Here is a 16757-nt window from a genome sequence, read left to right as displayed (position 1 = left end):
AGTAACCTAAATCTGCACATTACAAACATTAGAACATGGATATTTCACCAAAATGATTCTATAGTTCACTACTAGGGTGAAACAAGTATTACTTTGGAGAGGTAAAGTTTTCTTCTGTTAACTGGGCAAGAACTAGAACTAGAAAAGAAAATCAAGTTATATCTCATCAAAATTCTAATCATGTGTTCAATATAGGAGAATGATCGTCAGTGAGTTTGTGACAGAAATATTCTAAAGGAAAAGTCTTTTAATTTATAATTGTGTCTCTGAAGTGTTTGTGCCACTATAATGTCAAGCACACCATCTCTGAGAGTTCTGTGTCTTTTTTTTGTGGGAGGGAAGCTGAGGCTGCCTCATAACCCAGTAGACTCTGTATTGTAGTATATAAAAATAAGAAAAATAAAAATCATTACAGAATTCTCTGTCATCCATATCTAATAAAACACAATTCTGGTCTGAAATATAGTAGTAGCCATCGATACAACTGAGAGCTTGCAGGAACAGTCTAGTGTCCAGCAGTCTGCTTTATATTTGGACTTACATGTGCATAAAATAATCACACTTGGGCAAAAAATGTTTTACTAATTATTTTGAAGATATAGTGCTTTAAAATGCCATGAGAATTTAAATACATACCTCGGACGTTTCCAGCTCTCTTTCCAAGATTTTACTATGGATGAAAATGTTTTGCAGTATGAAGATGGAGAAGGGCATTTTGCAACTCATGATGTATTTGGTTTAGCTTAGTTCTTGCGTCCTGTGCAGATTGACTGACAATGAAAACTCATCAATCTTATATTCAACCTACGTTAACATGGATTTTATTCCTTGGGTTGAGCCCCAGATCTTCCTCAGCACCTCACACTCTCTTCATTGGCCTGTTTCAGCTCCATCTTAATATCACAGTGAACAAGGGCCTTATATTTTTCCAGCACAACTAGGTTATATGAGGCAGGTTCCTTAATTTGATCCATAACCTCTTGGGAGAAAGTTCCAGTCAAAAACACCTGAGAGACCAGGCTTTTGGCACACGCCTCCAGTGCTGACACTTTTGTCCCAGTCATTAACATTTCATTGGCAGATGCGTCACCCATCATTTTCAGAAATGTAACAGTAGAACAGCCATCTGGACTGTCCAAAACTCGTATAAGGGGTTTGGAGCAAATCCTTTTCTTTAGCCCACACAAGATCACAAAGGGGCAGTATGGATTCACCTAGTCTGATGGCAGGGCCATTGACTGACACAACAATAGGCTTTTTAAATTTAATAAAAGTATTCATAGCGTTCTTGAAGGTGTCCACCATTGCAAGCCTTGCTCACTTTCTGTCATTCCTTAAATAAACATTTGTTTCACAAAGTACCCCAAATCAAGACCACAACAAAAGACACCTCCAGCTGCACTGAACTGCATAAGTTTGCTGTCATCTGCAGCAGCCCTATGCAGAGCATTAAGCCTTTTTTTTAACTGCTTCTGTATTCGGTGCGTTTTTTGTCTGTCGATCTAGTTGATAGCAATATCTGGGTGAATTCATCCTCTTTCTTCACTACAATGTCTCTGCATGTGCTGGCATTTTCTGTTAGCTCGATGGAAAAGTACGTCTTCTTGTGAAAAGATTGCTCTCTGTCGTCATCCATAACATTTGTTGGGCTTCCTTTTGTTCTTGGAACTGATGTGTGTATGTCTGTTGTTGCAATGGCTGCTAATGGGTCTATTAATATCATTATAGCTTTTTGGGTAGCTGAGCCTGTGTCCATGGAAGCAGTAACTGAGCCAGATAGCGGAGACATTAGTGGGTGTATCAGGGTCCTGTTCTCTATTCCAATGTGTTCTGCACTGGGACCTGACAAAGGGTCCCTGACAGGTTTCCCTTCTGTCACCTTGAAGTCCACCATGTCCTGCTGATCTACGGTAATAGGGTCCACTTTCTCAAGTACCTGAAAGCCACTCAGTTTTCTTGTTGCAAACAAGTGTCTTCATAGTTGAATTTACTAGATCTATATTATTTGTGTGAGAGAGAAGTGAATCTGCCTTTCTCTTGACGTTCTCACTGGCAGCAAATAACACGCTGGTTTTGGATCTGTGGTGTTTGACAGTCACTAGTGTTCTAGGAGAGCTCTGAGAATAGTTTACGTTGGTAGATCTGGAAGTTCTTCTTCTGGTATTGTTTGAAAACATTCTACTTTTTCTGGTACATGCCAGTTTTTTTCTTTTTTTCTATCTGTCGTCTATTAAAATCATTTATACATTTTTCACAGCTCATGAGGTGCTGCTCTGGCTCCCAAGTGTCATCTTGTTTGTCACAATCTTTCCATGAAACAAATAGATTATGTTCTCATTTTTGTCTTGTCTTTTGTCAACAATAGTTTCAACCTCAAACTCCTGGCAAGATATGAGGAAAGACTCAAGATTGGAGCAGTTGCTGTGCCATCTTTGTTTCAGTTGTGTCTCCACATAGATTCCAGTGATTCACCAGGTTCTGCGTATGGATGAGCCACTTCTACTCCATCACCACTGGTTTATGAAAATTATGTGAAATAGCAGCTATGCTATGTTACTTAGGCTCTCCACCCTTAGTCTCTGGTGGGCGAGCTTGGCTTTGTTTCATGGTGCATGAGAGCTAGCTCAGTAGCCTCCTGTTAGAATAGCTAAGTCCACAGCTCCTACTGTCTGGTGTAGTACAGAAAGATTTCTTCCTGCCTGATACTCTTTTGTGTTTCTTTGTTTAATTGTGGTTGCGATGATGATTGTATTGAACATTATAATGTTATACCATTTTTAATGTTACACTAGCTTACATTCAGTGACATAAAAATCCTTAGTCCTGTGTAACTTAACTCCATTATTTCACTTACTATGTTCTCAAAATTGTGCATTGTATGTCAAAAACATAAATTAGTGGGTTTTTTTATTAAATATATTATTGTCTTAACTTATGTTGAGAACAAATTATGGAGGTGCATATTGTTAATTTTTTATCATTTATATTTTTCATGCATTTGTCTTTAGCTTAATCTTTGCTTATCCATACTTTTGAGTGTGTGTTCATTCTACCCTGAAGTACTCCATAAAACATTTATTAAAGGGTAGTCTACTGGTGAAAGGTGTCCATTTTTATCTGGGAATATCACAATTTGTCCTTCACATTTGATGAACAATTTGTTTGATCATAATATTTAGGTTTGAAAGCTTTTTTCCTGACTTCACTTGGAATATATTTGTCTACAGCCTTCTACCATCTTAGTTTTTGGATAAGAAATCCACTGGTTATTCAGTGGTTATTCAGATAAGAAATCTACTGGTTAATTTTGAGGGTCCCTTTTGCATGACTAGCTGATTCTCTTGTTTCCTTTGAAACTCCTCAAAATTATCTTTGTGTATGTTTTAGACAGTTTAATTATCAGATGGGTTTGAGTTTGTTTCTTTGAGTTTCTGATGATTTGGCATTTGTTGAATATATTCGGTGTTTATTTGCTGACTTAAATTGTTGTTTTCTTTATTATTATTTTGTTAAATAGTCTCCTTGATTATATGTCTCTCCCTTTGAAAGCCCCAAATGCATAAGTATGACTGCTTCATGGTGTCTCTCAGATTTCTAGGCTGTGTAAAGCTTACCTTGAACCTTTGCAGCCTGTGTTGATGACCACTATGTGTTTGACTGCCCCCAAGGGTACGTATCACAGATTGTCAGTTGGTCTCACAAGGCTGATGCATCCCAGATTTCAATTCCTAGACTTCACTCATTGCAGTCTCATTAGTACACCACAATGTAGCAATCTCTAATTGTGAGGCACACAGAGCTCTTTGTCTCATGGCCAAGAAAATTAAGGAGATGGTTGCAAATCGTTTGAAGCAAAATTTTATAAATCAAAGTACAAATGTCTTCACTGTGGAGGTGGAATACGAGTGGTTTACCTACTCTGAGACTGAGGCTTACCATTTCTAAAGACAGAGAAGTAAAGAAATGTACTTAGTGGTCATGGAGTAAGCATTTTTTAGGTTGGTCCCGCACCTTGGACTTAGATTAATCTGGAAATGAAGTGATGATTTATAGAAGCTACTAAGCTCAGCATTGCAACTTGGCCCTGGACCAAGAAGGAGCTGACATGACAGCTTGACCTGAGTCCTTGGCCTAGGACCAGTCACAGGCTGAAGTATTGTCTCATGACCACAATAATTAAGGAGGTTGGATGATGCAAATTTCAAGTAGGAAGAAAAGGTTAATAAGCAAAAGAAGAAAACTCTCCACAGTAAAGAGGGGATTTGCGAGGGTTTCCAACTATAAAGCTGGGCCATTACTTTTTATGAACTGGAAAGAATGAAATGTTCCGAGGTGTCTGTGAGCTGCCTTGGAGAAAGCACTACTTCAGCTAGATTCAGAACCTGGCCTGGGAAAAATGAGAGGTGAAAGTAAAAGCTTTATCTGGCTCGCTGGGCTGGGTTAAAGCAGAAGCTGAAGGGATAATTCATAAATGCCTTTCTTGCATTCAAAGATGTCCAAAATAGAAAAGAAAATTATTTCATCAGAGCCCACTGGAGCCTACTGGGTATCATGTCCACAATGGGAGGAGTGTGTATTTTCTTGAAGTCTGCTGATTATGTGAATGACAGAGGCACTTATTCTGTTGGCCTTGTTCTCTTATCTCTGTAGCTATGATTATGTTTTAGGAAAAAATGGCAAAAGCATTTTCATATTCTACCTTGTTTTCTTATTAGTGTAACTGTGGTTACATCCTTAGGATATCCTCCTATTCAAGTTTTTTTTTTTTTTTAATCAGTGTCTGCGGCCTGAGTTTTCAAGGCTGTTCCTCTGTATAAAAATGTTAATCAAAAACCACTTCTAGATTCCTCATTGTTTTTTCTCTCACATTTTCATGAGGGTAATTTTGTGTATTTTGTAGATGAAATAAAGATTGTGTTAAGGGCTTTTCTGTAGAGTTTTCCACTTTGGATATGGAATCAAGCTTCCTTTTAGAGTACATTTGAAATTCTTATATTAGTCATGTTCAATCTGTACTTTCTTCTTTTAAAATAAAGGTTTCTAATAGAGGAATATATTGTTTTAATTCTTAGAATTGAACATTTGAACGCTCTAGTACAAGGGGTCTCTTTTTCGTAGCTGTAAGGTTGTAAAAGATGTTTGACATATGTCTGCTTTCTGCCATAGAACTCCAAAAATCTTTGCAATCTCCAAATGCTGTCTTTTAATATGATAATGATGATTCAGAGCTACAAGCTGGGGTTTGTCAGTGAAAACGCAAAGGCATTATTTGAGGATAGGGACTCTAGGGTTCACTCTGCATTATTCCAAAATGACACAGGTGCTGCAAGTAATGGCAGCAGCAGCCCATTTAGAGAGGCTGCTTCAAAGATATCAGGTGCAATGAGGGAGGTGAAGCCTGGGCTGTGCACTCTGTGAAACTGCTGGAAACTGAGAAAAGGCAGAAACCACACTCACACCCAAGTTCAATGAACAGGAGCCGCACTTACTCAGGAGCAGTGGCAGCTGCCTCATCACAGATGCAGACTCAGGCATCCCTCAGCTTTCTGAGACCTGGGAAGCCATTTTTCTAATAATGACCCCGAAGTGACTGTTCCCATTGTCTGGCCTCTCCCAGCTCCCATGCCCACTATGACATTGTACAAATGTGCCATCATCCATAGAGACTTCTGATATTACATGTAGTAGAAGACATAGATAGAATTTAGATTTTCCTAAAGCAGTTTATTGCTCACCAGTCTGCTTTTATATTTGGGCTTTCCAGCACAACTCGATTACATGAGGCAGAGTCCTTCATTTGCATTATAACCTATGGGGTGAAACTTGCAAAGAAACCTTAGAGACCAGACCTGTGACACATGCCTCCTCTCCTGTCAGCTTTCACCCAGCAATTAACATTTCATTGGCAGACGCTTCACCAATCTGCTTGGGACATGTAACCATAGAGCTGCCAGTCTGAACTCTATCCAAAAGTCATGTAAGGGGTTTGAAACCAAGCCTTTTCATTAGGTCACATGAAAGCACAACGAGGCAGTGTGAATATACCTATTCCAAAGGATGTGCCACTGACTGGTAAAACAGAAGGCTTTTTAAATTGATTGAAAATATTCACGAAGTTCTTGACTGGTGTCCAACATTTGAAGGCTTGTTCTGTTTCTGTCATTTCTTAAGTCCTCTTCACAAAGTACCAAAATAAAGACCACAGCAAAAGACACTTCCTGCTGCACTGAACATCATTGAGATTGCTGTCATCCACAGCAGTCCTATTCAGAGCATTCTCCATTTCTTAATTGCTTCTTTATTCAGAGAAATGTTTCCTGTTGATCAAGTTGATAGCAATATCTGGGTGAATCCGAACTTTTTCCGCACTACAACATCTCTGTTTGTGGTGGCACTTTCTGTTAGCCTTATGGTGAAGTATATCCTCTTGATAAAAGGCTGGACTCTGTCATCATCAGTAAGATTTCTCTGCCCACCTTTCACTCTTGGAACTAATGTATGAACGTCTACCTTTCCGGTGGCTGCTAATGGGCCCATTAACACCACTATACCTGTTTTGGTACCTGAGTCTGCAGTCATGGAAGTCATGGAGGTCTGGCTCTCAGTCTGAGTCAGACAGTCTGGAAAAATAGTGGGTGAAACTGGGTCTTTTTCTCTATTCCACACTGTCCTGTCCTGGGGTCTGATAAAATCCTGTTGAGATTCCCTTCTGCCTCCTTGAAGACCACTGTATCCTGCTGATCTGTCTCAATAGGGTACAGTTTCTTGAGTTCCTGAATGCCACTTACTGTTTTCTTCTTGTTAAAGGGGCTGTGAGGGCAAGTGTCTTTCTTAATAGTTGGATTGACTAGCTCCATATGCTTTCGGTTGGATAGAGGTGACACTGGGTTTCTGTTGACTTTCTGGCTGGCAACACATAACTGGCTGCTTTTGAATTTGTGGTGTTTGCCAGTAACTAGAATTACAGGAGCATTCTTAGAAAACTTGGGGTTGATAGATCTAGAAATTCCTCTTCTGGCATTGTTTGTAAAAGTTCTGCTTTTTCTGGTCCATGCCATTTTTTTTTTTTTTCTTTTCTGTTTTTCAGTCTGTTGTTTGCTAAAGTCATATATACCTTTTTCACTTGTGCTGCTCTGGTTCCCAGGTATCATCCCATTTCTCCTAACCTTTCCAATACTAAATACTTTTTTCTTTTGAGAGGGAGTCTTGCTCTGTCTCCCAGGCTAGAGTGCAGTGGCACAATCTTGGTTCACTGCAAGCTCTGCCTCCTGAGTTCACGCCATTCTCCTATCTCAGCCTCCAGAGTCGCTGGGACGACGGGGCATCTGCCACCACCGCCCGGCTAATTTTTTGTATCTTGCTTCACCATGTTAGTCAGGATGGTCTTGATCTACTGACCTCGTGATCCACCCTCCTTGACCTCCCGAAGTGCTGAGCCACCGAGCCCGACCTTTCTCTTCTTTTTTTCTTTTCCTGTTCTTTTCTTTTTTTAAACAGAGTGTTGCTCTATCACTGGACAGTAGTCCAGGGGCACAGTTGAGCAATCTGCCTCACTGCAACCTCCACCTCCAGGATTCATGTGATTCTCCTGCCTCAGGCTCCCGAGTAGCTGAGATTACATGTGCCTGTCACCACACCCGGGTAACTTTATTTATTTTTACTGTATTAGCCTGGATTGTCTGGCTCTCCTGAATGCGTGATCTGCAAGCCTCTGCCTTTCAAATTGCTGGTATTACAGGCATGAGCCACTGTGCTTGACCTCTGTCTTCCCACTTCTGTCCTGTCTATTGTCAACAAAAATTTCAACCTCAAACTCCTGGGAAGCCATGAAAAAAGACACAGGATTGGAGCAGTTGCTGTCTCAACTTGTTTCAGTTGTATCTCCACATAGTCATATATTTTGGCCTCCGGTGCTTCACTACATTCTTCATACGGATGAGTCTATTCCAGTTTGTTACCACTGGTGTAGTGAAAATTGTGTGAAATAGCAGCTATGCTGTGTGACCTTAGGCTTTCCACGCTTACTCCCCGGTGAGACAGCTTGGGCTTTGTCTCATGGTACATTATAGCTGGCTCAGTAGCCTGAGGTGAGAATAGCTAAATCCACAGCTCCTACTCTCTGGTGTAGTACAGAAAGCTTTTACCTGCCCGTTAATCTTTTTTTCCTTTTCTTTTGGTTTCTTAAATTGTGATTGCTAGTATGATTGCATTGAATATTCTAAACTTATTCTACTTTGAGAGATATGGTAGCTTACCTTCAATAACATGCAAATCCCTTACACCTTTAGAGCTTCACTCTCATTATTTCACTTATTGAGTTCTCAAAATCTTACCTTTATGAATTGTACGTCAAATACACAAGTTAGTGATAGTGTTTTTATTACATATACTAGTGTTTTAAATTACAGGGGAAATAAATTGTGGAGGTGTACATTGTTAATTTTTCACGTTCTCTAATTGCTCATTTATTTATCTTAATATATATTCATTCATACTGCGCTTTAGTGTCTATTCATTTTACCACGAAGTACCCCATATGGCATTTTTCAAAAGGTAGTCTACTGGGAAAATATCCCAGCTTTTATCTGGAAATGTTATAATTTTTTCTTCACTCATGATGGAAAGCTTTTTGAACATAAGATTTCTGTTCAAATGTTTTTTCTTACAGCATTTGGAATATGTTAATCTATTGCTTTCTGTCCTCTGAGTGTTCAGATATCCGCTGATTATTTTTGAGGGTTCTTTGAACACGAGTAGCCACTTCTCTTGCTGCTTTCATGATTTTCTCTTTTTCTTAAAGAGTTTAATTATCATATAATTTGCATTTGTTACTTTGATTTCTCCTACTTGGAGTTTATTGAGCTGGATATTATTTAACACTACTGGTTCTAAATAGTCTTCCTGATTCTTTGTCCCATCCTTTCAACTTCCAGTATGTGTAATAGGGCTGCTTCGTAGTGTGTTATGTGTGTGTGTGTTATATTCGTGTGTTTGTGTTTAGTTTTCAATGTTTTTGTCCACAAATGTCTAACCTCTTAAGAGAAAAAGAACAATAAGGAAAACATGTTCTGGCTTTTTAAATCTTCTGACATTTGCGCAGAAGGATAAAGAGCCTGCATAATGTTTGGGGAATTAAAAAATGACTATTCACCTCTGTCGGGACCTCCATAAAGCAGAAGCAGCCATCAGTGCACAATTCCTCCTGAGATTTGGAAGACAGGGTCCTTTTAGTTCATCATGGCTCTTGTAAACTGTTTCAGAATTATTTGCAAGGCAGCATCCCACAGTTGTGGTTAATAAAGCATAAGTAGCTGCTATTGATCTGTGCTATAGAATTGACAAATTTTAGTTTTGGTTTATTATACAAACTTTTTTGGAAGGTATAAAACTTCAGTTAGATTCCAGTTACCTATAATATTTGTCTCATACTAATCCTGCCACAGCACCTATTGTATAATTGAAGAGACAGGTATACAGTGCTATGTAGTACATTGCAGCACTTTCCCTGAATCTACAATCATTTTGCTTTGGTCTATTTGTCTTTGCACCTAAAGTATGACTTGCATAGAAGTCACAAAAGTGAATCCTTCGTTGAAAAGTACACTTACACCTGTGTGCCTTTTTAAGAAAGAGCTTGTGTCCAAAATTGCTGGGTTCTTGGTCTCACTGACTTCAAGAATGAAGCTGGAAACCCTCACGGTGAGTGTTACAGTTCTTAAATATGGTGTGTCCAGAGTTTGTTCCTTTAGACATTCAGATGGGTCTGGAGCTTCTACCTTCTGGTGGGTTTGTGGTCTCGCTGTCAGGAGTGAAGCTGCAGACATTCATGGTGACTGTTACAGCACTTAAAGGCAGCGCGTCTGGAGTTGTTACTTCTTTCCAGTGGGTTCGCGGTCTCATTGGCTTCAGGAGTGAAGCTGCAGACCTTTGCAGTTGAGTGTTACTGTTCATAAAGGCAGCTTGGACCCAAAGAGCGAGCAGCAGCAAGACTTACTGCAATGAAGGAAAGAACAATGCTTCCACAGGGTGGAAGATGACCCCAGCGGGTTGCTGCTGGCTGACTGGGGCAGCTTGCTTTTATTCCCTTATCTGACCCCAACCCACTTCCTACTGATTGGTGTATTTTACAGAGAGCTGATTGGTCCATTTTGACTGAGTGCTGATTGGTGTATTTACAATCCTTCAGCTAGACAGAATCACAGAATGCTAGTTAGCTAGACCCAGAGTTAATGAGACTCAGAGTACTGATTGGTGAATTTGCAAACCTTGTGTTAGACACAGAGGGCTGATGGGTGCATTTACAATCCTTGAGCTAGACACAGAGGCTAGACGGAAAGCTTTTCCAGGTCCCCACTAGGTTAGCTAGATACAGAGTGCTGATTGGTGCACACAGGATCTTCCTGCTAGATATAAAAGTTCTCCAAGTCCCCGTCCAGTTCAGGATCCCAGCTGGCTTCACCCAGTGGGTCCTGCACTGGGCCTGCAGGCGGAGCTGCCAACCAGTAGGGAGCCACACCTGCACTCCTCAGCCCTTGGGCTGTGAATGGGTCCTGCTGCCACTGAGCAGGCGGCGGTGCCCGTTGAGGAGGCTCGGGCTGCGCTGGAGCCTGCCACAGGAGGGGAGCTCAGACATGTTGGGCTGCAGGTCCCAAGCCCTGCCTGGCCAGGAGGCAGATAAGGCCCAGCGACAATTTGAGTACGGCACCGGCTGACTGGCACTGCTGGGAGACCCGAAGCAACCTGTGCAGCTGCTGACCTGGGTGCTAAGCCCCTCACTGTCCTGGGCTGGCGGCATCCGCTGGCCACTCCTGGTGCAAGGCCAGCCCAGTCCACACCCGCTGAAACTCACACTGGCCCGCAAGGGCAGCCCCGGTTCCCGCCCCCGCCTATCCTTCCCCATCTCTGGGCAAGGAGAAGGAGGAGGCACCATCCTCAACCACCCCAGAGAGGGGCTCCTACGGTGCCCTGGCCGGCTGAAGGGCTCCCCAAGCACCACCAGAGGGGACACCGAGGCTGGAGGCTAAGGAGGCGCTGAGAGTGACGGCACATTGTCACCTCTCAAGCTCACATTTAGATTTGTTATAAGTAAAATATTACATATTCTGGCATTGACTTGTTTGTTTTCCACGTATTCTTCTTACTTGATCTTCAATTTGTTTTTTTCTCATTTAAAAAATTTGGTTAATTTTTGAAAACCTTTTGTTGTATTTTTTTATATCACAGTGAGCTATTTGGGACTTCAGTTAACATTGAATTTAACATCTCAATTAACATTGAAAACTTAAAATAGTCTACTGTGAACAATCCTAACTTGTGTGAATAATCTAATGTTTGTCAACAATATAAAAATATGCAGATCTTGTAGTGTTCCATCCTTCCCAATTTATATTATTGTTTCTCATTCTATCTGCGCACACAGAGTGTTCACTAATAGTTAAGATTGCCAGGGTTGTAATAATAATGACATGTTTCTTTTAGAGAAGCATTCGTCACAATTCCCTTTAGCTTTTCTTTATCGAGATATTTTTGCTTGAGCATCAATTAACCAGTTACAAATGTCAGGTCTGATAGCATTCTCTTCTATTAAAACTTGGATATCTCAACACCTTCTGACTTCGGTGGTTTCTGCTGGGCAGTCACCTGTTACTTTTAATCAAGACCTTCTTCTGCATAGCATGTTGTCGTTCCCTTTCTGTTTTTACAACTTTCTTTGTATTGGTTCTTGATTGACTATCATATTTTCTGATGTGGCTATCATTGTATTGTGGTTAAAGATTAATCTGCTTTTTAATATTCATATTTTTGCAGTGGCAAATCTCTCCATCTTTTGCTCTTGTTTATAGTTTGCCTAATATATAAAACTAGTGTAATATTTTTCTCAACAGCTTAAACATTTGTGACCAATTGCTGGCATTTCTATCTGAGAGTGACTTCGGAGTTAGACAAAAGATAAATAAATGATTATTTAACCAAATTTTCATATATCCTTTCCAAATACTGGAAAAAGAAACACAGTAATTTAGCACATAAGTCCTTCTTTGTTTTTTACAGAAGCAGAACTCAGATCCTCACTTTGACAATGTAGATTTCAATTTTGAAGGCATCATCTGTGACTAGGAGGTGATATGGAAATCCACAAAGAATAAAACAAAACCAAAGAAAATTTTAACATTTTGTAATTGTCTTTCCTTATTAAATGTTTACTTGGTTGATATAAACTATTGATTTTCAGGGTCCAGACTGTGTTTCATGGTTTGAATTTTTTTTGTTCTTTTCTTGGAACTGTTTGAAACTTCTAGCCCTGCAGTTTTGCTTTTATTTTTAGCTATGAAACACCGAGTGTTTTCTGATTTCAGAGTTTATTGTTATTTATGAGATTTATGTTTTGTCTATTGTTTAAAATGCTAAAACTGAATATTATACATCCAATTTGGAATCCCAGATACTAGGTTTTGTTTCACTGGTTATGTTATAAAGTTTTTGGTTGCTTTTTGTTAATTGAAATCATCAATTACATGTAAAATGTATGAGATTATAATCTCTGTTGTAAAGTACCTTTTGGTTTTATGTAAAACAAATATACAATAAGTAGTTTACAAAGTGACTTTCAAAGAAATAACTAAGTAAAATAATAAGAAAATAATGTAAGCATGCAGCAAGATCAAGAAGTTCGAAGATTCCTGGTAGAAGCCTTTTTAAGTAATTTTTTTTTAAAAAAAGGTCAGCTAACTGTGGCTGCAGGAGACTGTAGAAGGGGGAAAATTATAGAAGATAATCTCACAGAGCTCATCTAATTGAATAAGGTTTTAATAGTTCTGTAGATTTTATTTTAGATTTCACTGTAAGCCTGGTTTGTGACTGGAAGTGGAATTGGTAAGAGTGTTACTAGCCTATATTGCTAAGAGGTTATAAATGCTTCTAAATATCCTAAGATCTTGAGTCTCAGGCACCTTTGAGAAATTAACAATGTTGAATCATCTCTTGAGAAAATTATTTTTAAAAATACACATTTAGAACTCTTTGATATTATATTTTGAAGATTTTTTAGCATCAACTTTGGTTTCTATAAAGCAGAAGACTTTGAAAAACCTTAAGTAGGTTCAATTGATTCAACTTAGGGTAAGCATCAGTAACGCAAGATCAGTTCAGTTAATCAATGATTAGAAACAAAATGATACATTTTCTGCTTCTCTGCTTTTCCTTCCCATTATTAAAAAATATTTTTGTAAAACATTAATGGCAAAAAATAAAACCCTAGTCAGCCTCTGTTTTGGAGGAACCAAGAGAGAAAACTCAATCGGTGGCATTTGGGATAGAGCTAATCTTGACTACAGTTGAAAGGAATAAATAATAGACATGACTACACGTGCGTTGGCACACCATTTTATGAATACACATTGTACATTCAGAAAGGCTTCTAATACGAATGACACTAGGATATTACAGTAGGTGAGTCAAATGTAAATCAAGTTTTCAAGGCTTAAAGCTGGGGTTAGAGGATTTCCAATTTTGCTAAAGTTGTTTTCTAGAACTAATGCTCAAGTATCTTCTGCTGTTTAAGAAAGTATTTGATAGAAGTTTGCATAATTGGGGCATCTTTGATCAGAATTTTCTGTGCTCTACCTTATTCCAACATAATAAAATAATACTTTTAAAAATGCCTAGTAGACAAGAGAAAAGAAACACCAATGAATGAGGAAATTGATGTAATAGGAAAAATATCTGAAAATATTAATATGAATCCAAAAGGAGGTGAATTTCTACAAGGTACAACTGTTTTTGTTTGAATCAAAACTTGGTGTCGGAACTTTTGCAACTGGCAACAACATGGTAACTATCCACATTTACACTGCTTCTTCACTTCCCACTTAGCCCCTGACCTGTGGACTCTTCTTGATGCTAGAGCCTTCTCCACAAGGCAGAACTCTTCCTACCCGTACAGGGCTAGCTTTTTTCCCAGGTTAATAAAATATCATTCAATACCTAAAATGAAAAGACAAGTTTTTGTTTGTTTGTTTGTTTGTTTTTTGCTTAATATACTAAGGGAGAGTTCTGCTGTTTAGACACAATCTTGGAACAACACGGAGAGTGTGAAATCAAAGCACTGACAGATATTAAGTTGTGCACAGAAGCTGGCTTCCTTTGTAGAAACAAAGTTGTTCAAGTCAAGCTTGTAGTGAAAGAGGAAGATTTATTGAAGTCTGTGACTGACCTCCTGATTTTTCAAAAGTGCTGGCAGTTTTAATATTACTATTACTATCATTACTTGTAAAAGCTTTTTCATTGAGGTAGTTAAGCTTTATAGATTACTTAAATTTAAACCTGATTTTAATGGCTACATTTTACAGTGATTACAGAATCAGTATTTACTAAATCTTTGTGAAATTTAAATTGTCATTTTCTAAGAAGACATAATACACCCTTTGTTTTTAAAGAAATGAAGAGTACTTACTAATTGTAACCATATGTTAAGTAACTCCCCTGATATAGGTTCTAGAGACTTGGCAGTAAGTAAATAGAAAAATGAATACTTTGAAAGTGTATATTTTACCGACATGCATTTGGACTACTGAAACACATATGCATATGTATGTGTATGTATATGTGTGTGTGTATGTGTATATGTGTGTGTGTGTGTATATATATATGTACATATATATCAGGAATTTTTGTACGGAATTACTTTAAAAAACCACCGTAAAAAAGCTGACTTATTAAAAGAAGGTTTACAGTTTCATTATTTATTCAAAGAATGCTTTTGGAGAACACTTACTGTGTCTGCGTACATATATATATATATATATATATATATATATATATATATGTACATAGGGGAGGTTATAAGTACTTATGTATATGATCACAGCAGGCTGCCTACAAGATGAAGAACAAGGAGAGCAAGTCAGAGTCCAAAAACTGAAGAACTTGGAGTCCAGTGTCGGACAGGAAGAAGTATCCAGCATAGGAGAGAGATATACGCTTTGGAAGCTAGGCCCATCTTACTTTTTGATGTGTTTCTGTCTGCTTCATATTTGCTAGAAGCTTATTTGTTCTACCCAACAGAATAATGTAGATCTTTCCATAGATTCAAATGTTAATCTTTTTTTGGGAAACACTCAAGACTCATATCCGGGATTAATACTCTGTATCCTCAACCCAATGAAATAGACACTCAATATTAACCATCAGAAGTCTACCCCTTGTCAACTTGAATCAATGTACATCTCTTGCAATAATACATACTCTTCAAATACAGACAAAAATGAGGTCATAATTCTTCCTAACATAATAAAATTATCTTTTTACAATCCCAATCCAAACACTATTTCACAGTTTACAATACACAAATGCTGATAAGAACTCATTAAATCTTATGTAACATGATAAAGGAAAACAAAAAGATATTTTCTTATACATGTGTATATGTGCACAAACTTTTTTTTTTCACAGAAGAAGGAGGAAATACTTAAGACAATTAATGTCCTCATTTCTGCAGCTGGTCACGTGTTTCGAGCAGATATGAATGACTAACTTCTACTACCCATTCTCTGTTCCCTTTGCCTGAAGTAAGCACTTCAGCAGGTGGTGGTTTTTATTGTTTTGTTGTCGTTGTTGTTGTTATCCTGGAGAGTGACCCAAACCTTACTATCTGAATAGTCTCATCCAACTGTAGTCCTCTCAGGATAGGGCTGTTGTAGTTTCCCCTTGACCTTAATCATATGTCATGGTAATTCTAAGACACGTCCTAATGCATCTTCTGTATTTCATGCTTACTCTTCCTTCCCTCTATTGCAGAGCAGTAGGCTGATTTTATCTTGATAGGTCAGGTCAATCACCGCAGCCAACACTGTAACTGCCTTCTTAGAATGTTGATGAAAGCAGAAGCAGAACAAAGTCTCCAGGTGGCAATCTTGAATTCTAGTTTAATGAAATCATTATTGTTTCTTCCAGAGGCAGCATTTTCCCCCAGGTAACTAAGTCCTCTCTAGGCCAGCAGAGCATAAGGTCATAAAAAAAGAAAGAAAGAAAGAAAGAAAGAAAGAAAGAAAGAAAGAAAGAAAGAAAGAAAGAAAGAAAGAAAGAAAGAAAGAAAGAGAGAGAGAGAAAGAGAGAGAGAGAGAGAGAGAGAGAGAGAGAGAGAGAGAAAGAAAGAAAGAAAGAAAGAAAGAAAGAAAGAAAGAAAGAAAGAAAGAAAGAAAGAAAGAAAGAAAGAAAGAAAGAAAGAAAGAAAGAAAGAAAGTTGCTAGTGGAACACCAGGAGTGATAGTGACTGCTGAAATTTCTATTTTCATCGCTTGATTCCTGGACCCATGAATTTGACTATGGAAGAAACAATGATATATACTGGATGCTGATTCAGAGAATACATGGTCTTCTGGAGAACTTTGCCATAGCCCTGCAAAGTATTGTCACATAGTTGGCATTGCAGTTATAACGTCAAAAGGACACTTCACATTTCTATTAGTTTAGCTGTTTCAGGGAAATGAGAAACAGGGTAAGACCGGTAGATTTAATGAGTGGGAGCCCATGTCTGCACTTCATTTGCAGTATGAGTGCGCTGGTCAGAGGCGATGTTCTGTTGAATACCATAATGGTGAATAAGGCATTTTGTGAGTCTGTGAATGTGAGTCTTGGCAGAAGCATTGCGTGCAGAATGGGGAAACCCATTTCCACATTAGGTGTCTATTCCCGTGTGGACAAGTCTCTGACATTTCCTTGATGAAAGAGGTCCGATACAATTAATCTGTCATCAGATA

The 16757-nt window shown here is 38.6% G+C and overlaps 1 pseudogene; it reads right to left on the bottom strand.

Moving 5' to 3' along the window:
• Positions 1-738: 738 nt before the first annotated feature.
• On the bottom strand, positions 739-6588 carry LOC115895677 (annotated as a pseudogene).
• Positions 6589-16757: the final 10169 nt, after the last annotated feature.

Source organism: Rhinopithecus roxellana, chromosome 22 (assembly GCF_007565055.1).
Source record: "Rhinopithecus roxellana isolate Shanxi Qingling chromosome 22, ASM756505v1, whole genome shotgun sequence".
Classification (NCBI taxonomy): domain Eukaryota; kingdom Metazoa; phylum Chordata; class Mammalia; order Primates; family Cercopithecidae; genus Rhinopithecus; species Rhinopithecus roxellana.
This window is presented reverse-complemented; position numbering and strand designations above follow the sequence as displayed.